Source organism: Macrotis lagotis, chromosome 5 (genome assembly GCF_037893015.1).
Source record: "Macrotis lagotis isolate mMagLag1 chromosome 5, bilby.v1.9.chrom.fasta, whole genome shotgun sequence".
NCBI lineage: Eukaryota > Metazoa > Chordata > Mammalia > Peramelemorphia > Peramelidae > Macrotis > Macrotis lagotis.
In genome coordinates this window covers 181870720-181891080 of record NC_133662.1, presented here as the reverse complement: position 1 = coordinate 181891080, position 20361 = coordinate 181870720, and the positions used below count along the sequence as shown (strand labels likewise).

General features: G+C 33.1%; 1 long non-coding RNA gene across 2 annotated transcripts; it reads left to right on the top strand.

The window, feature by feature from the left end:
* Positions 1-16395: 16395 nt before the first annotated feature.
* On the top strand, positions 16396-20158 carry LOC141489980 (uncharacterized). 2 transcript variants are annotated; one of them, XR_012469040.1, is made up of 4 exons: positions 16396-16724; positions 17893-18066; positions 18529-18617; positions 19961-20158. It is a non-coding gene; the product is annotated as an uncharacterized LOC141489980 (long non-coding RNA). The 2 variants fall into 2 exon arrangements; XR_012469041.1 differs by lacking the exon at positions 19961-20158 and adding an exon at positions 19133-19248.
* The last annotated feature ends 203 nt before the right edge of the window (positions 20159-20361 follow it).

The following is a 20361-nucleotide window of genomic DNA, read 5'->3' as shown; positions in this document are numbered from 1 at the left end:
ATAGCAACATGGGGGTGATGATCAACCTTGATGGACTTGCTCATTCCATCAATGCAACAATCAGGGACAATTTGGGGTTGTCTGTGATGAATATCATCTGTATTCAAAGAAAGAACTGTGGATTTTGAACAAAGACCAAGGACTATTACCTTTAATTTAGGAAAAAACTTGATACCTTATTGTCTGATCTTGCTATCTCTTTTACTATGTTTCTTCCTTAAGAATATGATTTCTCTCATTACATTTAATTTGGATCAATGTATACCATGAAAACAATGTAAAGGCTAGCAAATTGCCTTCTGTGGGGGGTGGGGGTAGGGAAGATTAGGACAAAAATTGTAAAGTTCAGAATAAATAAAATCTTAAATTTCTCATTCTATACTCCTCCCCTGGGTTTTATTGTTCATATATTGAAATGCTGATAAATGTGTTCATTTTATATACTGCTACTTTGAAGTTGTTAATTGTTTCAAGTTAGATTTTAGTTGATTTTCTAGGGTTCTCTAAATATACCATCATATCATCTTCAAAGAATAAAATTTTGCTACCTCATTACCTTTTCTAATTCCTTCAATTTCTTTTTCTTCTCTTATTGCTAAAACTAGCATTTCTAATATTAAATCTCATAGTAATGGACATCCCTTTGTCACCCATGATCTTAATGGAAATGCTCCTAGTTTATCCCCATCACATATAATGTTTTTACTGCTTTAAATACATCCTGATGACTATTTTAAGGATAACTCCATTTATTCCTATACTTTCTAGAATTTTTCAATAGGAATGGGTGTGGCATTTTTTCATAGGCCTTTTCAGCATTTATTGAGATAATAATAAGATTTCTGTTCATTCTTTTTATTTGTTTGATTATTTTTAGTGTTTTCCTAATATTTAATCAACCCAGACTACCTGGTATAAATACTACTTGATCACGGTCATGTGTTGTAATCTCTTTGCTAAAATTTTATTTAAGATTTTGCATCTATATTCATTAGGAGATTAATCTATAATTTTCTTTATTGTGTCTCTTCTTGATTTAGGTATCAGTAACATATTGTTGTAATAAAATTAATTTGGAAGAGCTCATATTTTTAAATAGTTTACGTAGAATTGCAATTAATTGTTATTTAAATGTTTGGTAGAACTCATTTGTAAATAAAACTGGATGGAGACTTGCTTAGGGAGTTCGTTGATGGTTTTTTCAATTTTGTTTTCTGAAATAAGATTAAGCATTTTATTTCTTCTTCTGTTAATCTGGGTAATTTGTATTTTGTAAATATTCCCCACTAAGGTTTTCAAATTTGTTGGCAAAAAGTTGCACAAAATAACTTCCAATTATCTCTTTAATTTCCTCTTACTTGGTGGTATTTCCTTTTCATTTTTGATGCTAACACTTTATTATCATTTTTCTTTTGTTTAAACAGGTTAATCAAAGGCTTACATATTTTATTGTTTTTTCAAAAAACTAACTTTTAGTTTTATTTATTAGATCAAAGGTTTTCTTGCTTTCAATTTTATTACTTATTTGATTTTTCAGAATTTTTAATTAGACATTTTATTGGAGATCTTCAATTCATTGATCTCCTTTTTTAATTCATATTAGCATTTAGAGAAATTTCTCCTAAAAACTGCTTTTTGCTGCATTTCAAAAATTTTGGTGTGATGTCTCATTGTTGTCATTTTCTTGGATGAAATGGTTGACTATTTCTATGATTTACTGTTTCATACACTCATTCTTTAAAATTAGTGTTATTTTGTTTCCAATTAACTTTTGGTTTATCGTTCCATGGCCCTTAATTACAACTAATTTGTATTGCATTATGATCTGAAAAACATGCATTTATCATTTCTGCTTTTCTACATTTGATTGTAAGATTTTTACAATCATTTTTGGTATTAGAGCAATGTGCTGCAGAGAAAAAGGTGTATTATTTTTTATTCCATTCAGTTTTCTCCAGTGGTCTATCATATCTTAGTTTTCTGATATTCAAAGTTTTAACTTCCTTCTTATTTATTTTGTGGTTAGATTTATCTAATTCTGAGAGAGTTAGGTTGATGTCCTCCACTATTAGAGTTTTGTTGTCTATACCTCCTCATAATTTTTTCAGCTTCTCTGAAAGAATTTGGAAGCTTTACCAATTGGTGCATATATGTTTAATGATATAAATTCATTGTCTTTGTTGTCATTAAAGATGCATTTTCTTTCCTTCTCACTTATAGGTCTATTTTTATTTTGCTTTCTCTGAGATGAGGATTGCTACTTATTTTTTTTTTGTTTGTTTCCACTGGAGTATAATGTAATTTACTCCATTCTTTTACTTTTACCCTGTGTGTATCTTTCTGCTTCACATGTGTTTCTTGTGAATAACATATTGTAGGATTCTGCTTTCTGCTTCCATTCTATCTGCTTCTGTTTTATGGGAGAATTCATCCCATTCACATTTACAGTTAAGATTATGTATTCCGAAGTTCCCTCGATGCTGTCTTTTCCCCATTTATATTTTTCTCTTTCCTTTGCTCTTATTTCTCCCTTTTCCCTTTGACTTTTCTTTTAAATTTTAACATTAATTTTACTTTGGCTTTTACCTTTGCCTTTTCTTTTATCAGTCCCCTATTTCCCTTTCTTCCCTTTTCTCCCCCCACTACTATATAGGGCAGGATAGATTTTTCAACCCAATTCAGAATGTATATTATTTCCTCTCTGGGCCAAATCTATTGAATGTATGATTTACTCAAAATTCACACCCTCTCTTCTTTTCCTCTCTCATGATAGTTCTTTGTGCCTCTTCTCCTGGTGTTATTTATTTACTAATGCCTAGCTTTCTCCTAGTATAGTCCTTCTTTTATATCTTTGTGGTTTTAATCCTGACTTGTGCCTACAATGCCTTTTTCATAATATACTCCTTTTATCTGTCCTGACAGAAGCTCAATTCTCAATGGTTGTTTGATTGATGGTTCGATTGATTGATAAGCAGCATTGCCTCATAGTCATTAAATACTCTCCCTTCTTCTGTCTCATTAGAAATATATTTCAAAAGAGTCATCAATCACATCAAATTATAATTGATTTATTTTGCCCCTTCTTTTCAAGTACTTTCCATGAACATGCAATCCTCATGAGTCAAAATGTCATGAAGAGTCATTTCATGAACTTTTTAATACCTCCCTTCTCACCCTCACCCCTCCACCCTGCCCCCAAGCACACTCCCTCCAATTATAACCAAAATATTAATCAAAGCAAAATCACTTCATATGTTTTCATGCCCAATTCCCCTAAGTACCACTCCCACCTTCTCTATACTACTTTAGCCATAATTCAAAAACCCTCCCCAGCCAAAGCATCCAGTACATTTTCTCCCTTGTCTCTTTAACACTCCAACAATGCTACTATAAGCCTTGTTATCTAAAGTATGGATTAAGGCAAGTTCACTTCCTAATCTATGTATGTCCAACACTTCTAAGTATGCCCCCACTCTCTGATCCTATTGCACTGTATCTATTAAAATAAGATCACTGTGTGATTTAATTATTTATAGAGCCTCTAAGTACTCTAAGTATTGGGACACCCTAAAAATCTTTTTTGAGAACTTTAGAATTGACTATACAGTATGGGAGACCATTGCATAAGACTGTCAGCATGGCATTTCCTCATCAGAGAGGGAGCTGAGCTCTACGAGCAAGGTAGAATTAAAAGACCTCAAAGGAAATGTGAGATATTTAAGTTTTGAATTAATATGCCTGATGTTCATATGGACTATTTGTGATGGACCTGTGGTAGAACATTCTAAGCTCATATTAGTCTGATCAATCACAGTAGGATACACTATAATTTGTTTCAAATATAGTTATATCATTTTGGTCTTCCTTGGTAATGAAGAAGCAATCATACCTATATCATCTAAGTACAAACTTTTAAATTCCCTAAGAGAAATATAATTCTCAAGAGTTATCTTCCCTTGTAGGGACATATACAGTTTAATGCTCTTGAATAGTATTTATTCATTTTGCTCCCTTTATCATTACCTTTTTATGCATCTCTTGACTATTGGATTTGAACATCAAATTTTCTCTTCAGTTCTGGTCTTTTTAAACAGACAATTTTGGAAGTCCTCTATTTCATTGAAAATCCATCTTTTATTCTGACAGAATATACTGAATTTTGCCCGACAATTAATTCTTGGTTATAAACCAAGGTCCTTTGTTGTCCAAAATATCTTATTCTAGTCCCTCCAAGGGATCCTTTAAGATGGAAGTTGATAAATTCTATGCTATTCTGATTGTACTTCCTTTGTATTTAAATAGCTTCTTTTTGGATGCTTGTACTATTTTCTCCTCTAGTTGAGAATTCCAGATTTTGGCTATGATAATCATTGGAGTTTTTATACTGAGGTCTCTTTCTGGAGGTGTTCTGTGTATTCATTCAAGAACTATTTTGCCTTCTTGATCTAGTACATTAGGACAGTTTTCCAAGATCATTTTCTGAAAGACATTTTCCAGGCTCTTTTTCTGATCTAGGTTTTCAGGTAGACCAATAATTCATAGTTTATATGCTCTGGATCTATTTTCCAGGTTGTTAGTTTTCCTAAAACATACTTTACATTTTCTTCAATGTTTTCAGCCATTTGATTTTGCTTGATTGAATCTTGGTATCTCATAAAGTCATTAGTTTCTATTTATCCATTTGTGTGCACACATTCCATGGATCTATAATAACTAGAATCATCTTTGAAGAGGTTTTAGTACATTTTTGTGTGTTTCAACCATAGGGTGTAATCCCTTCCCACTGCAGAAATCAGGCAAGGTTTGAGTAAGCAGACAAATTTTAGAGCACCCATTTCTAGCCCCTTCCTTATGCTAGGAGGTTGGCAGTGGACTTAAAAGGGCTACTCAGAGACCCTGGGTGGGGGGCTGCCAAATTCTGCAGCTGCTTTCAATGGGGAAATGATCCTATGGTCAGGGCTGTATGTATGCAGGACTGTGACTATAGTTCCCAGTGTATCTGCACCCATTCCTTTATCACTTGCTTTTGCCACAGGACTTTGAGATAGGAATGTTAAGGTACTATGTGTAATAACTTTTGATTCATGTGTAAATTCTAATTAACTAAGAAAAAATTTCACAAAATCATCCTCCTCACTCTCTCTTCCAAAGTCATCATAGTCCAGTGATAAGACAGATCAAGACAACTAACTGGTATTGGCTCTATGTGTGGCAGATGGCCTTGGCATCTTGTATGCCTAATCAAGTTCAAAGGATTCCATAGTGCCTACTTCAGCTGGTTTCATGACAGTTGGAATAAATTGTTCTTATCTGCCCATTCTACCAGAAGAAAAACTTCACATGCTTGGGGTAGACACCCTACCCAACCACTGTATGGGTTTGAGTCCCCTCAGTTACCCTCAAATTTATTTACCCTATATACCAAGATGGTTTATCAGAGTGTGGCTGCTATTCATGCTATAGCTTCTTGGAGCCATTGGTGGCTCAAGTTGGCATCAAAGGTAGAAAGCAGCCATGAAAAGGACTCAGCAGCCATCACACCAGATTTACTAGCATTCCTTGAAAACTGTACCCTATATTTCAAATTATATATATATATATATATATGTATATATATATACATATATATATATAATGCATGAAGGTGTAGTATATGAATATATTCATATCCAAAAACTGACTTGAAAAAGGTATAGATTGTATTCTTTCAAAATTTATTAATGAAACTAGGAAGTATTCTTTTTTTTAATAGTTTTACTTTTTTTTCAAGGCAAATGGGGTTAAGTGGCTTGCCCAAGGCCATACAGCTAGGTAGTTATTAAGTGTCTGAGGCTGGATTTGAACTCAGGTACTCCTGACTCCAGGGCCGGTGCTCTATCCACTGTGCAACCTAGCCACCCCTTGGAAGTATTCTTGATAACAATACACAAAAGAATGTATTATTCAAGTAGGTCTCAAAGATTGGTGGGCTAACAGTAACAATATAGAATGCAATAGTGATAGAAGTCATGTCTTTGATGTGAAGTCAACAATACAAGTACATGATAAAAGATATGATCAGAATGTAATTTATAAAGAAAAAACTTAGAAGCATAGAGTTCATAATGAGATAATGAGGGACAAAATGGTCCCAATTTACATATATATTACATATACATATATATATATATATATATATATATATATATATATATGTAGTATATTGGGCTCACTTTAGAAACATTTTAGAAAAAAATATGAATCAACTTAAGCTAACTGAGGGGAAGATGATCAGAATGGTAAAGAGATTTGAACACATTTAATGTCAGGAGAAATTTAGAGAACTTGCAACATTTAATATGAGAAAAATATGAATAAAAATATGCTATATATTTGAAACATTGTCATGGGGAAGAAACATTAGCTGTTCTTTTCTAATCAGCGTTGGAGGGAAGAAGTAGTATCAGTAGATAGAAGTTATAGGGAGACAGGTATTTGACTTGCTATGTTTAATAATCCTACTTCTAAATATTTCTCTAATATTGTTAGAGCATTTAGAAAGAAGGAATAGAATCATGGGAAGTAAACAATTTAGCTCCATTTCTGAAAAAGGCAATTATCAAGGCTGAGAGTCTATGGCAAAAATGGAAGGAAAAAAATATGAGAATCTCTTTCCTGAGAGTCTGTGTGAGTTGGCATCTTTGAAAGATTGAAGAGACATTTTAACAAAAGCAGAATTTTGTTTTAACTCTTCAAGGTGTGAACAATGTTCCTATGATTAGTAGCTATATTTAGCTTCTTTTGAGAAATGGAGCAAACAGGTCTCCAAGAAATACATACATACATACATACATACATACATTGAAGATTCAATGATGTTCTAAATCAAATACTTTGAATATTAAGTTTTTCCACCCTACTTGAATATATTCAAATTCATCTACCTGTTTCAATTATCTTTTCCCCTCCAATTCATTAGGCATAAGCCTTCTGACACTAACCATATCACTTGCCTCTAAAAAATAGTCTTTAGCAAACATAAGTCATCAACATTTCTACATATGAACAACAAAGCCTAAGGGCAAGAGATAGAAAAAGAAATTAAAATTAAAGTAACTGTAGGTAACAAGATACTTGAGAATCAGTAGCCAAGACAAACCCAGAAACTATTTGAACATCATTATAAAATACTTTTCACACAAATAAAGTCAGATCTAAACAATTGGAAAAACATCAATTGTTCATGGTTAGACTGAGCTATTATGATAAAAATGACAATTCTACACAAATTAAATTACTTTTTAAGTGTCATGCCAATCAAACTACCAAAAAACTTTTACAGACAAAGGAAAATAGTAACAAAATTCATCTCCAGCAACAAAAGGTCAAGAATATCAAGAGGATAAATGAAAAAAAAATGCAAAATTGGTCTAACTAACCTAGGACTAAAACTATACTATAAAGCAACAGTAATCAACTGTGTAGTACTGGATAAGAAAAAGAATGATGGCTCAGTGTATAGTAGGTATTAAAGAAACAGTAGTAAATAACTATTGTAATCAATTATTTGACAAACTCAAAGGCACTAGTTTCTGGGATAAAAATTCACTATTTTACAAAAACTGTTAGGAAAACTGGAAAATAGGAAGACAAAAACTAAGCATAGATCCATATCTCATACCCTATACAAAAATTAGGACAAAATATGTTCTGGATTTAGATATGAAGGGAGATACAATGGACCAATTAGCAGATCAAGAAATACTCTTTCTGTCAGCTCAATGGCAAGTGAGGAATTTATGACCAAACAAGAAATAGAGTACATTACAAATTATAAAATGGATTACTTTGACTATATTAGATTTAAAAAGTTTTACATTAATAAAACCACTGTAATCAAAATCAGAAGGAAACAGACATCTGGGAAATAATTTTCACAGCTAATGGTTCTGATAAAGATCTCATTTCTAAAATATATTAAGAATTGAATCAGGGGTGACTAGGTGGCTCAGTGGATAAAGCACTGGCCCTGGAGTCAGGAGTACCTAGGTTCAAATCTGGTCTCAGACACTTAGTAACTACCTAGCTGTGTGGCCTTGGGCAAGCCACTTAGCCCCATTTGCCTTGCAAAAACCTAAAAAAAAAAGAATTGAATCAAAGTTAAAAGATTATAAATCATTCCTCAGTTGATAAATAGTAAAGGAATCTGAACAGTTTTCAAATGAAGAAATTAAAGCTATATAAAGTGATATGAATAAATGCTCCAAATCATTATTTATCAGAGAAATACAAATTAAAACAGCTTTGAGGTACCACCCCACACCTATCAGATTGGCTAAGACGACAGAAGGGGAAAATGATCAACTAATTCATCTATTCTGGAGAGCAATCTGTATCTACGTCCAAAGAGCAATAAAACCGATCATACCTTTTGACCAGCAATACCAATACTAGTCAAAAACCCAAAAGAATTCACAAAAAATGGGAAAAGTCTCACATGTTCAAAAATATTTATATCACCTCCTTTTGTAAAGGAAAATAATTATAAATTGAGGAGATGCCCATCATTTGGGGAATGGTTGAATAAGTTATATGAATGTTATTGAGTATTATGGCTCTATAAGAAACCTTGTATGTTCAGACTTAAGAGAAACATCAAAAGAATTACATGAATTGATGCTAAGAGAAAGGAGCAGAACCAAGAGAATATTGTAAGCATTAATATTATAAATATAAAACAACATTTGAGTTGAACAACCATTATGGATGCAGCTCATCTGAGCAGTTCAGAGATCTAGTATAACCCTGGTAATTATCCATCCAAGGGAAAACAAAGCAAACAAAAAACAATCCACAGAATCTGAAAGGATACTCTGCTCACTTTTTAAAAACTTCTCTTATAGTTTTTCTTCCTATCTCATGCTTTAGTTTCTTTTTTTAATTTATTGATTTATTTTCATCAATTTGTACTTGCATATTTCTAAGTTACAAAATTTCCCTCCATCCTCCCTTCCCACCCTCCTCCCTTCAGCAAGGAATAATCAGGTTAGCATTTTACATATTTTGTTAAACATATTTACAAATTAGTAATTTTTGGCTTGAGGAATTAGAATTGAGGGAAAGAGAAACAGAAGAGATGATTTTTATAAAGTGTTCATCAGATTCAGAAGGATTGGGTTTTTGTTTGGTTTTTTTCTGTGTGTTTTGTTTTGTTTTATTTTTGTTTGTTTGTTTGTTTCTCTTCCTCTGATTGGGGATAATATAACCAGTCAGATACAATTGTCCTAGCCCTCTGGATTGTTGAGAGAAGTTATTTCCATCAGGTTGTTCATCTCATAATGTTGTTGTTGATGTGTTGTTCTCTTGATTCTGCTACCTTAGCTCAGCATCAGATCCTGTAAGTCATTCCATGCTTCCCTAGGGTCCGACCATTTATGGTTTCTTATAGAACAATAATATTCCATGGAATTCATGTGCCAGAACTTGTTTACATGCTTTTGTTTCTTTTCCCTTAGTCCTAATTCATACACAAAATGACTAATATGTAAATATGTTAAACACAAAAGTACATGTACAACTTTACCAGACTGTTTGCCACTGAGGAGAGCTAGGGTAGGTGGTAGAAAAATGTATAACTGGGGAGGCTAGGTGGCGTAGTGGATAAAGCACTGGCCCAAGAGTCAGGAGAACCTGGGTTCAAATCCAGTCTCAGACACTTAATAAATTACCTAGCTGTCGGGCCTTGGGCAAGCCACTTAACCCTGTTTGTCTTGCAAAAATCTGAAAAAAAAATGTATAACAAATTCAAATGGATGAATGCTGATAAACTTCCATAACTTGTAATTGGAAAAATAAAATAAAATATCAATAAGAAAATAGTTTGCCCTCTTAAAAATAAAAATTTATCCTTCTTAGTTTGGCATTCTGCATTATTCATGATCTAGCTTTCATCACTTTTTTCAACCATTCTTGTCTCTCATTAACCCAGCATTTCAGCCAGAGATTCTAGTATTTTTTCATAGTTTTCCTCTCTCATCCTTTATCCTAAATATCACCTTGACTTCCTTGCCTGTATAACTTTTATAATACTATTTCTCATTACCTAAAATATCCTTCCACCACTCCCTGTCTCTGCAATATTCATCCCAAGTCCTATATAAAAGAAGAGCAAATCAGTAATGGGATGAAAGAAACATATAGTGAGGACAGTATTGGCTGTTATGAAGAAGATACAGAAGCATTCAACAGGAATATATATATGTCTCCTGTGAGGGTAAATCCAACTAAATTCAAAGAGACATACCCACATAGGCTGCAGGATGATGAGATTTGGAGGCCACAATTCTGGAAGATCAGTTACTAAGACCTAGAGGAGCCTCAGCAGAAAGCAGACTTAACCTAATTGAAGACAAAGGTCCTTAAAACATTCAGAATTACTATTTCTGTATGTCTCATGTTCCCTTTTAGACAACAAGCAATGTGCCTTCTTCATACCCTACCAAATTTATTGAATACATTTGAAACATTGTTTTAGTATGTTTATATCTATGTTGATGTATGAATAATTAGTCTATAAAAGTTCTAGGGAGATGTTCAAATAATTCATGGAAAATCTGCTATATGATCCTGGATACATCTCTTACCCTCTCTGTGCCTCAGAAGTCAAAGTATTCTCATATTACTGTATGATGTATTGACTAAGTCAAAAAGATTACAAATTAACACTGGTTGAGAGAGTTCTCACCTGCAAGTTCCCCATGCACATAAAATCACACATCTGTCAGTATTCCTATATATAACAGCCGAGGGAGAAATGAGAAAACACAAAACTGGTAGAAATTTAAAAAATAAATTCTATGAAGTCATTTTTTGGAGAAATTTTATCTCATTTTCAATGTACTAGCAAAAATATTTAGGCCTGATTAAAAACTTTATGAAATATTTACATATATGCATAACACATGTCAGTACAAATACAAGCATAAAAATATTCAACTTAGATAAGGCATATTTTTGGCTAACCAGAAGTAGAACAAAAGTTTTACATTTCAGAATGTAAGCAAAAAAAACCAAAAATCAGAGACACCCCCCCAAAAAAAGCACCAACAATCTTAAATCGTGAAAATGAGATCTAGAGCAAGGGATTTTCTTAACATAATCCCAGTACTCATGAACTGTGCTGCCTATTCTATTCCTACTACCTGTTATTCTTTCACCTACAAAGCACAGTAGGATTGCATTTGAAGAGAAATAGGATGCATAGACTTTGAACACTACATATTTTGAAAAGGGACAGGATGGAAGAAAAGGAGAAGAGCTATACCTTGGATTTGATTAACATTTTCTGTAAATTATCAGAAATCCAAAAAAAAAAAGTCTTTGTCTTTAGATGTGCAAGCAAAGCTTTCAATTCAGTTTGTTCTTGACCTACCCTTAGCAAGGGAAGCAAAGTGAATTATAAACAATAATAATATTTCAGGAATGGAGAAAAATGGTCTTGAAATGCGGATAACACCATAGCTACTTCTCTCTGTTACGAGACAAAGGATATTGAATGTCTTTTTCCCCTCAACATTTAGATAAACTTCCTGTTAAGACTGTATGATAGTAATCAGCACACATCTCACATAGAATAAATTCATAGTCCTGTGAAGTAATTGTAGATGTATATTTAAAAAGGAAAAAGGCAAAGAAAAGCAGTAGATAATGACACAACCTCTTAAAGCACTGTGATATTTCTATACTGATTAGGACTCGCAAATCAGAAAAGCCTAGTAGAGAAATTTTTCCTAAAAAATAAATAACAAGAACAAAGATTGGACAGATAGAATAGGCAAGTAGATCCTCCTTGCCCCCTTAGTTCTCATTACTCACAAAAATCACAATTATTAATATGACAACACATTTATAGACCACCTTTCCTTGAAAATTTCTTTAAAAATGCATTTACAAATGGATTAGAAACAGCATAGATGGATCACTTCACCTAGTACAGTGGTGGAGTCACCTCTGTGACTGGAGAAATACAGGAACTTTATATAAATCACAATAATGTTATGCTAACTTTTAAGACCAACAGAGAAGAATCTCTTATTTGCTTGAAGCCACAGGGAATATTAGATTACCAAAGGACATTTCCTTCCTTTGGCCATAAGGTTAATGTGGCCTCATCAGCTCAGGTCTAATGTTAATGATTCAAGAGACCAGTTGGGAAGGCTATAAAATGCCCAAGCTCTTATGTGATAAAATTAGATAAACTACTGTGTGTGTGTGTGTGTGTGTGTGTCTCCCAGTTTTGCTAATAACACAATTCCAGTTTAAATATATGATATTACTCAATACTCAGTTTGCTACTCTTGATCAGTAGGAAATGAAGTTTTTTTTTTTCCAGTAAGAAATAATATAATTGGAAATAATTTGTGAGAGTTCTCTAGAACTTTCACATTTTACTGGACTCAGATTAAGAAATGAGGCTGTAATAAGAACCTTAAAACTAAATAGATATGCTATACCCTGAAGAAGTCATGAAAAAGGGTAAAAATCCCACATTTACAAAAATATTTACAGCAGCTCTTTTTGTAGTGGCAACGAACTGGAAATTGAGGGGATATCCATCAATGGCTAAACAAATTGTGGTATATGTATGTGATAGAACACTATTGTTCTATAAGAAATCATGAGGGACAGGATTTCAGAAAAGTCTGAAAAAACTTGTGTGAATTGATTCTAAGTGAAATTAGCAGAACCAGAAAACATTATACATATTAACAACAACATGCGGTGATGATCAACCATGATGGACTTATTCATTTAAGCAGTACAATAAAGACAATTTTAAAGGATTTGTGATGGAAAATACCTTCTCTATAAAAAGAAGGAACCATGTAGTTTAAATGAAGATCAAATTTTGTAATTTTTAGTTTTTGAAAGTTCTTTTATGTATTATCATGTTTTCTCCCCTCTAATGTTTTCCATCTCCTATTTGGGTCCGATTCTTCTTTCACAACATGTTCAATGTTGATCTATGTTTAGCATTGTTACAAATAGAGAGTTCATATCTGATTGCTTTCAGTTGGGAGTGGTGAGGGAAGGGAGGGAGAAAAAGTTAAAACTCAAAAGCTTGCAAAAAAAAATGATTGGTAAAACTAAATAATTAGACATGGATAAAAAAAGCAATTAACTACCTAAAAATAAAATTAAACTTCCCTTCACCTACTCTGAAAGGAGTTCCTGATAAAACAGATTCTTATTTGTCCTTTATTCTTGAAGAGGACCATGATAACAGGGAGGTGATGCCTAAGTTAACAGTCTCACTTTCTCCTCCAGGTCCATTTGAGTCTGATGACCAGATAAGAATCAGGACCAACTGGAGATGGCACTGGATACCAGACAATCAGGATTAAGTGACTTGCCCAAGGTCACACAGCTGTTAAGTGTTAAGTATTTGAAGGTGGACTTGAACTCTATCTTCCTGACTCTAAAACCAGTGCTCTGCCCACTGCACCAACTAGCTGCCTACAGGGAAGGTCCCAGAAAGGATCACAACTAAGTCAGAATACTCCATCATCAGTCAAAGCTGGAAAAAGGGAGCTTCCAGGGCATTTCTGAACCAATTAAGTCCCAAACAAGGAGCAAGCCAGTGTTGTTTGTAAAGTAGCCCACTGACCATTGACCTCTGTTTTGTTAGGATAAAGAGATGTAGAGTGGTGAGTGACAAGTGAGGAAGCATTTTCTCTTATGGGGCAGCTTCCTGATGAGTCTTGAGCAAGTGTAGACTGTTGAAATATTTTTTTCTAATCAAAATTCGATGAGTAACTCAAGATTCCACCGTACTCCCATTTTCTAATGTCTCAAGGAGAAATTTCATCAAAATTCCTTGGGCTTCATATTCTAGATAAACTAAAAATGTATTAACCATATCTGTCAAGGAAGTCTAAATTTTATTTTTTACAGGTAGCATAATGTTTAAATATGACCTCTATAGTATTGTTTTAGGAAATCTAATGGACTAGATTCACCCCATTAAAAACAAATTTTATTTGATATCTTTTATCGAATAAAGGATTTACTACTTATTTAGAGACCTATGATAAAGAAATTTGGAAAAGAAAAATAGGAATAAGAGAAGAAAAGTCAGCAAAAGTCAATCAGTGCATCAATTTAGTCCCACTTTTTGGCTTTCTATATATTCAAAAGAGGAAATAGAAATGACTTCTTGTATCTCTTCTTGAAAGTCAAACTCATTTTTTATTAATTTCGCAAAGTTCCTGCTCAATTGTTTTGTAGTTGTTGCTTTTTATCCTCATTGTCATATGCATTTTCATCTTATATATTGTTCTACTGACTTTGCTTTCTTTATATCTTTCTGTAAGAGTAAGATCAAAATTATTATGTCCATCTTTAATTAGTTAAATTAACTAGATGAGGAAATATTCATACAACCATTTAATCAAAAGCCATTTGATGAAATGAAATAAACAAACAGGATCCCCTTTTTCAGTTAGCAGAAGTTAGCCCCTCTCTCTGGATCCTTTATAAAAGCATAAAGATTAGCTAAAATAAAGAGATTACAAAAAATTGGAACAAGTTTGCTTTTCTAGTATAATTCTGGTGCTTGGGAGGGAAGGGAAAGCCAGATTCAGCTTTGTCTAGGTTTCTTTCTCCCAACTCCAGTTTTGAACTAGGATCTTGAGAGCTCTGAAAAATCTAGAGGATGTTGGGCTTCCATTTTTCCCATTAACCCAGGTAGTATGGTATCCCTGGATTAACTGATGTCTGCCATTAGAATCTAAGAGCACATGAAAACAGGTTCACCATGCTTAAATGGAACATCCTGAATGCTCTCCAAATGGGAGAAAAGTACTGTACAAAACCAGGTAATGAACATTACACCTCTGCCACATATGCTCAGTAGGTACCAGTTCTGGTGAATTTTGCATTCATTTATCTGTATACATATTATTTCCCTAATTTCATAAAATCTTTGAGGGTAGAGAAATCTAATTTGTAGAAATAGTATCTAGCATAGTAAAAGGTAAAATAGAAGGTACTTTAAAGAATAAATGAAAAAATAGGAAGTTTATTGGTGAAGACTGAAGTTCTGTCCCATATCAGATTGAAAACAAAGAAGGAAACTCAGTGGGACATCTCCAAAGACACAAAATACAAAAGGGAATAAAAGGCAAAACCTACCTTTTCTGAATTTTCTTGTGTAGCTAACATCTTCAGAATAAATTAATTCTGAGAAATCCCACTGCTAGGCATACATTCAAGGAGGTCAAAAACAAAATATGAAGGTCTACCACACCCTAAAATGTTCATAATAGACCTTTTCTGATAGCAAAGTTCTAGTGGAAAAGTAGATATTCAATGATTTGAGAATTCTAAGCATATTGTAGTATATGACTATATTGGAATAATCCTGTAGCATAAGAAATGATAAATGTGAATACTTTAGAAATGAAAAGACAAATGTACTTAATCTAGATGTAAGTAAACAGAACTAGGAATATAATAATTATAATATCTCAATTTTAAAACAATTTGTAACATGAAAGAAACAACAATTTTGAATTCTGTGCAATTACAATGACCAAACTTTACCCTCAAGAAGAGGTAAGAAAATGTACCTCAGCCAACAGATAAGATGTCACTGAATACAAAAAAATCTTCTCACAATAAGAGTTGCACACTATTAATAATCATATGAAAAATGATCCATATCAATGTTAAAAGAAATAGAAATAATGAATTTGATGTTTTACCTCACAATCAGAAAATTGGAAAAAAATAAAATTAAAAAAGAGGGATTATGGGAAAATAGAGACACTGATGTAGTATTGGTAAAACTATTAGTATAACTATTTTGGAAAGCAATTTGGAATTATACCAGTAAAGTGACCTAGAGATATCAAAGAAGATCACTGATTTGATAGACTTTTTTTAGCTTTGCTGGATTGTCTTTTTTCTCTTCCTTATTCTTACTTTTATCAGGAATGCTTACTTGAGTAAGACAGGAGTTTAAATATATATATATATATATATATATATATATATATATACACACATATACATATATATATATACACACATATATATTTATATGCACATGTAAATGTGGATATGCATATATGCAAACACTCTTCTACACACTTGCACATATGTGTATGAGACATGCAAAGTTCATTATATCCCAAAATAGTTGTAATAGCACTTTTATTTTTGTGATGAGAAAGAATTGGAAAAGAGGTTAATTGAAAAAAAATGGCTAAACAAATTATGGTACAAGAATGTCATCGAATATTATTGACGTTGTTTAGTCGTTTTCAATTGAGTTCAACACCTCATGATTCTATTTGGGGTTTCCTTGGCAAAGATTCTAGAGTGGTTAGCTATTTCCTTCTCCAAGGAGGAACTGAAACAAGCAGAATTAAGTGACTTGCACATATCACATTGCTGGTAAATATCTGAAATCAGATCTGAACTCACAAAGAAAAATCTTCCTGACTCCAGGTCCAGCACTTTATCTTCGTTGCCACCTAGTTGCCCATGGAATTTTTAGTGTCCCACAAAAATTGAAAAATAAATTTAATACAAAGAAGCATGGAAAGACAAATATACTGATGCAGTATAAAATAAGTAAAGAAAACAGTATATCATACAACAATGTAAATCAAAAAAATAATCAAGACCTCAAAGAAGAGATATGAATGACATTTCTCCATACTCCTTTGCCGAATTAAGAGGTACATAGTTATAGAACATTAAATGTATTCTTAGGGTTTTTATCAGTTTTGCTGTTATTTTCTTCTTGTATTTTTTTTCTTTAAAAATATTCTTTATTTATTTAAAAATATTCTCTGAGTGTCGGCTAGGTAGCACAGTGGAGCACCCACCCTGGAGTCAGGAGTACCTGAGTTCAAGTCCAACCACAGACACTTAATGATTGCCTAGCTCTGTGGCCTTGGGCAAGCCACATAACCCCACTGCCTTGCAAAAACAAAAACAAATACAAAATCTCTGAGAGAAATTTAAAGTTTTTTGAAAAATCTATAAAGATACATTTTTAAAAGAAAATAGATTTGGATTGCCTTTTTTCTCTTTATTCTTATTTTTATAATGAATGCTTATTTGAGTAGTACAGGAAGTTATATAAATATAACTATATACATATTTATATACACATATATGTGTGCATGTGTATATATGCAAACACCCATATATACACATATGCACATATGTGTATATGAGACATGCGAAGCCTTTCATGACTAGCTCTATTCTATCTAGTCTTCTTACACATGCTCTTCGATCCAATGACTCCTGGCTGTTTTCTTCAACAAAACACTTAGCTCCAAGCATTCTGACTAATTCCCATTCCTGGAAGAGTTTTCTATCACTGACTTCCTTTAAATCTCAACTAAAGCCCAACTTGCTATAGGAATCCTTCCCTAATCTCTCTTAATCCCAGTGCCTTCCCTTGATAAATAATTTCCTATTTTTCCTGCAAATAGCTTGCTTTCTATACATTTATTTGTATGTTATCTCTCTCCTATTTTCTCCTTGAGAGCAAAGCTGTATTGCTTCTTTTTGTGTATGGCAAATAATAGGCAGGCCTGTAGGAAAATGTATGCATATATTCCTATCCTTGTATTCAGAAATGAAGGTAATATAAATTTCCTGATCATTTGGTAAACAGCCAGGATAAGGAAGAGCTGGAACTGAGGCTTCAAACCATAGACAAGCATTATGAACAAGACTATGAAGCTGTGCTCAGTTCAATCAGTGTTCTGTTATAGAGAAATAACCCTTGTTATCCCTGTCCTGATCATTCCTCCCCTGCTATGTCCAAATAAACCTCCAATTGTTAACTATTAGATGGATTACAAGTGACTCATTTAATTCCATTTTTAGACCGAAATTACCAGAGTACCTGCTTGAATCAAATTCGGTTCATTATACCTGAGGTGGTGATCACCTAGGGAGAAGAATACAAGGAACCCAAGACAAGTGGTGATGATGAAAAGCTTCAGTAATAAATCAAGCCTTACTGCTTTGGGGAATCACAGGATTATTGTTCATAAGGAGGTATCATTTCAAGGGCAAAGACAAGGGATAAAGGAGATAGGCAAAGCCAAATCCTCAGATACTTGTACAGTCTCTATTTGTGCCAAATGTGAAAATCCCTAGAGAGATTTCTGGGACAATGTGAGAAAGTGTAGAAAGCAGCATCCTTACTTCCTTATAAGAAATTAAATAGATTTCTCTTGAGTCTCTTGTGTTCTGAAAAAATCTCACTCTTAAATTTGTTATGCTGAAAGATGTAAGTGAAGATATATATATATATCTCTGGGGTGGTATTGTCTAGTGATAGTAATATGAATGAAAGATAGACATGCTGGTAACTGTCACAGTGGTAGTACCTCACAATTGAAATACTTATCCTCTTTATATATTTCAAGTTATGAATTGTCTGAGTTTAAAAAACAAGACATTTATCTAGACACGGAATAGGTCATTTAACAAAAATGAAAATCTTTTTTTCCTCAGGCAGACAGTATTTAAATATCCAATAAGAAGCCTGTAGGTGCCCTAATTTGGATGTGGACAAGATGAATATTAAAGTCCTTAAAAGCAAGGTAAGTTGGCTCCCAAGACTAGAGGGAATGAAATTCAAAACTAGTCCCTTCAAAATTAAAGTATTATGAAACTATTTTGAAGACTTAGAGTCCTCCTTGCTGTTATCTCCTATAGTTGAAGAAGTAGGAATCAGGAAGTCTTTAGTTCAAATCCTGCCTCAGAAACTTCCTAGTTTCCTTATCTGTAAAATGGGAACCATAATAGGACCTATCTCACAGGGTTTTGTGAGGATCAAATGAGATGACATATGAAAAATGTTTTGGAAATGTTAAAGTTGTATATAATTTCACACTGTTATCATCCACACCCCAGAGTACAATGACACTGCTCTTCCCAGTACTTTTTCCTTTGAAGGAGAGACTGGGGGGGAGGGAAGGAAAGAAGAGAGAGAAGCTTACAGTCCTGTATTCTATACTCTAGTAATTAACCTCCACAATTTCTTTGAAAGGGAAGATGTGAAAAGTGAAAATGGGGTGTTCATCAATTTCCTTTGTTTAAATTCAAACTTATTTAGTTCCCTCCCAGATTCCTCAGAAGATCTCAGAGTCCTTAAGTAAGTTTCACTTGAATTTTCTCATGGAACCACTATCAAGCTTCCTACTGGAGACTTTTATAGATCCTGGTCCAGCATGGGAGCTAATGATTGGACTCCCCAGGATTTCTTCTTAGAAAATGCTCTGCCTACAATGAACCATTCCTGAAAACTCATAAGCTGAAATACTAGATAGATATCAAATGTGACCCTTGGAATGCGTGACATTTTCTGACTTGGAGACATATTTTAGTGATTAGAATCCTAAACATTTTAACCTAGATGCATTTAATGCAATGTTTTCTTAGGAAAACACTTAGCCTTCAAAATTCAAGACCTTATTGGAAATGACAAGAGAAATAAACTTAATTATAAATAGTAACCATGTGAAGTTACTGATTTTAAGCTCTTTCTGCCAACTTTTCTAGCATCACCCTTAAACTCATCTTTAGCTCATGGTTAAGTGCTCTTTCTAATGTGGTACACTTGTTTCTAATAGGCTTGTTTTTCTTTCTCACTTACACATGTTTTCTAAGGTTGGAGGTAAAAGTTTGGATTATAGAACATAGAGCAGTGTTAGATACTAATCAGTTTCTTTGCTATGGTTTCATTATTGTCAAAATGGATTCTGACAGTGATTTTTTTTTGCACTTCATCAATAGTTCTTCAATTTATGAATACTTTTTAAAGAGCTTATTTAGCATTTATTTCCATATATTTCCACTTTAAAATCCATTGTCTTATTTTCTGATTTTGAATGTTTTTCATCAAAGGACAAGATAATTGTGCTGCTTTTATGTTTACTTTTAGCAAAACATCTCCAGCAATGATATACTAGTCTTAGAGAATTCTTCACCAATCCAAATCAAACATGGATCCTGAATTTTAAATGACCCCTAGGGGTGAAGAAGCAGGGGACAACAATCTCAGAAGCTTTCCTTCTTTTTTTAAAAAATCAAATCCTGCCTCATTTTTATGGTCATATTATTTACAACTTGGAAATGTTTTATTGAATTATTTCTCTAAATAAAGTCAAGTCTTTCATCTTGCATTTTCACCTTTACTTTAAAACCACTCTTACAACTTTGTGTTTATGTTGATTGAGAGAGAATATGTTATGCAAACTTTGAAACATAAAACCACAATAATTAAAAGAACAGCATGATGCTCCTCAAACCTGCACATTTTCCATACCACCTGCTGACTGGTGA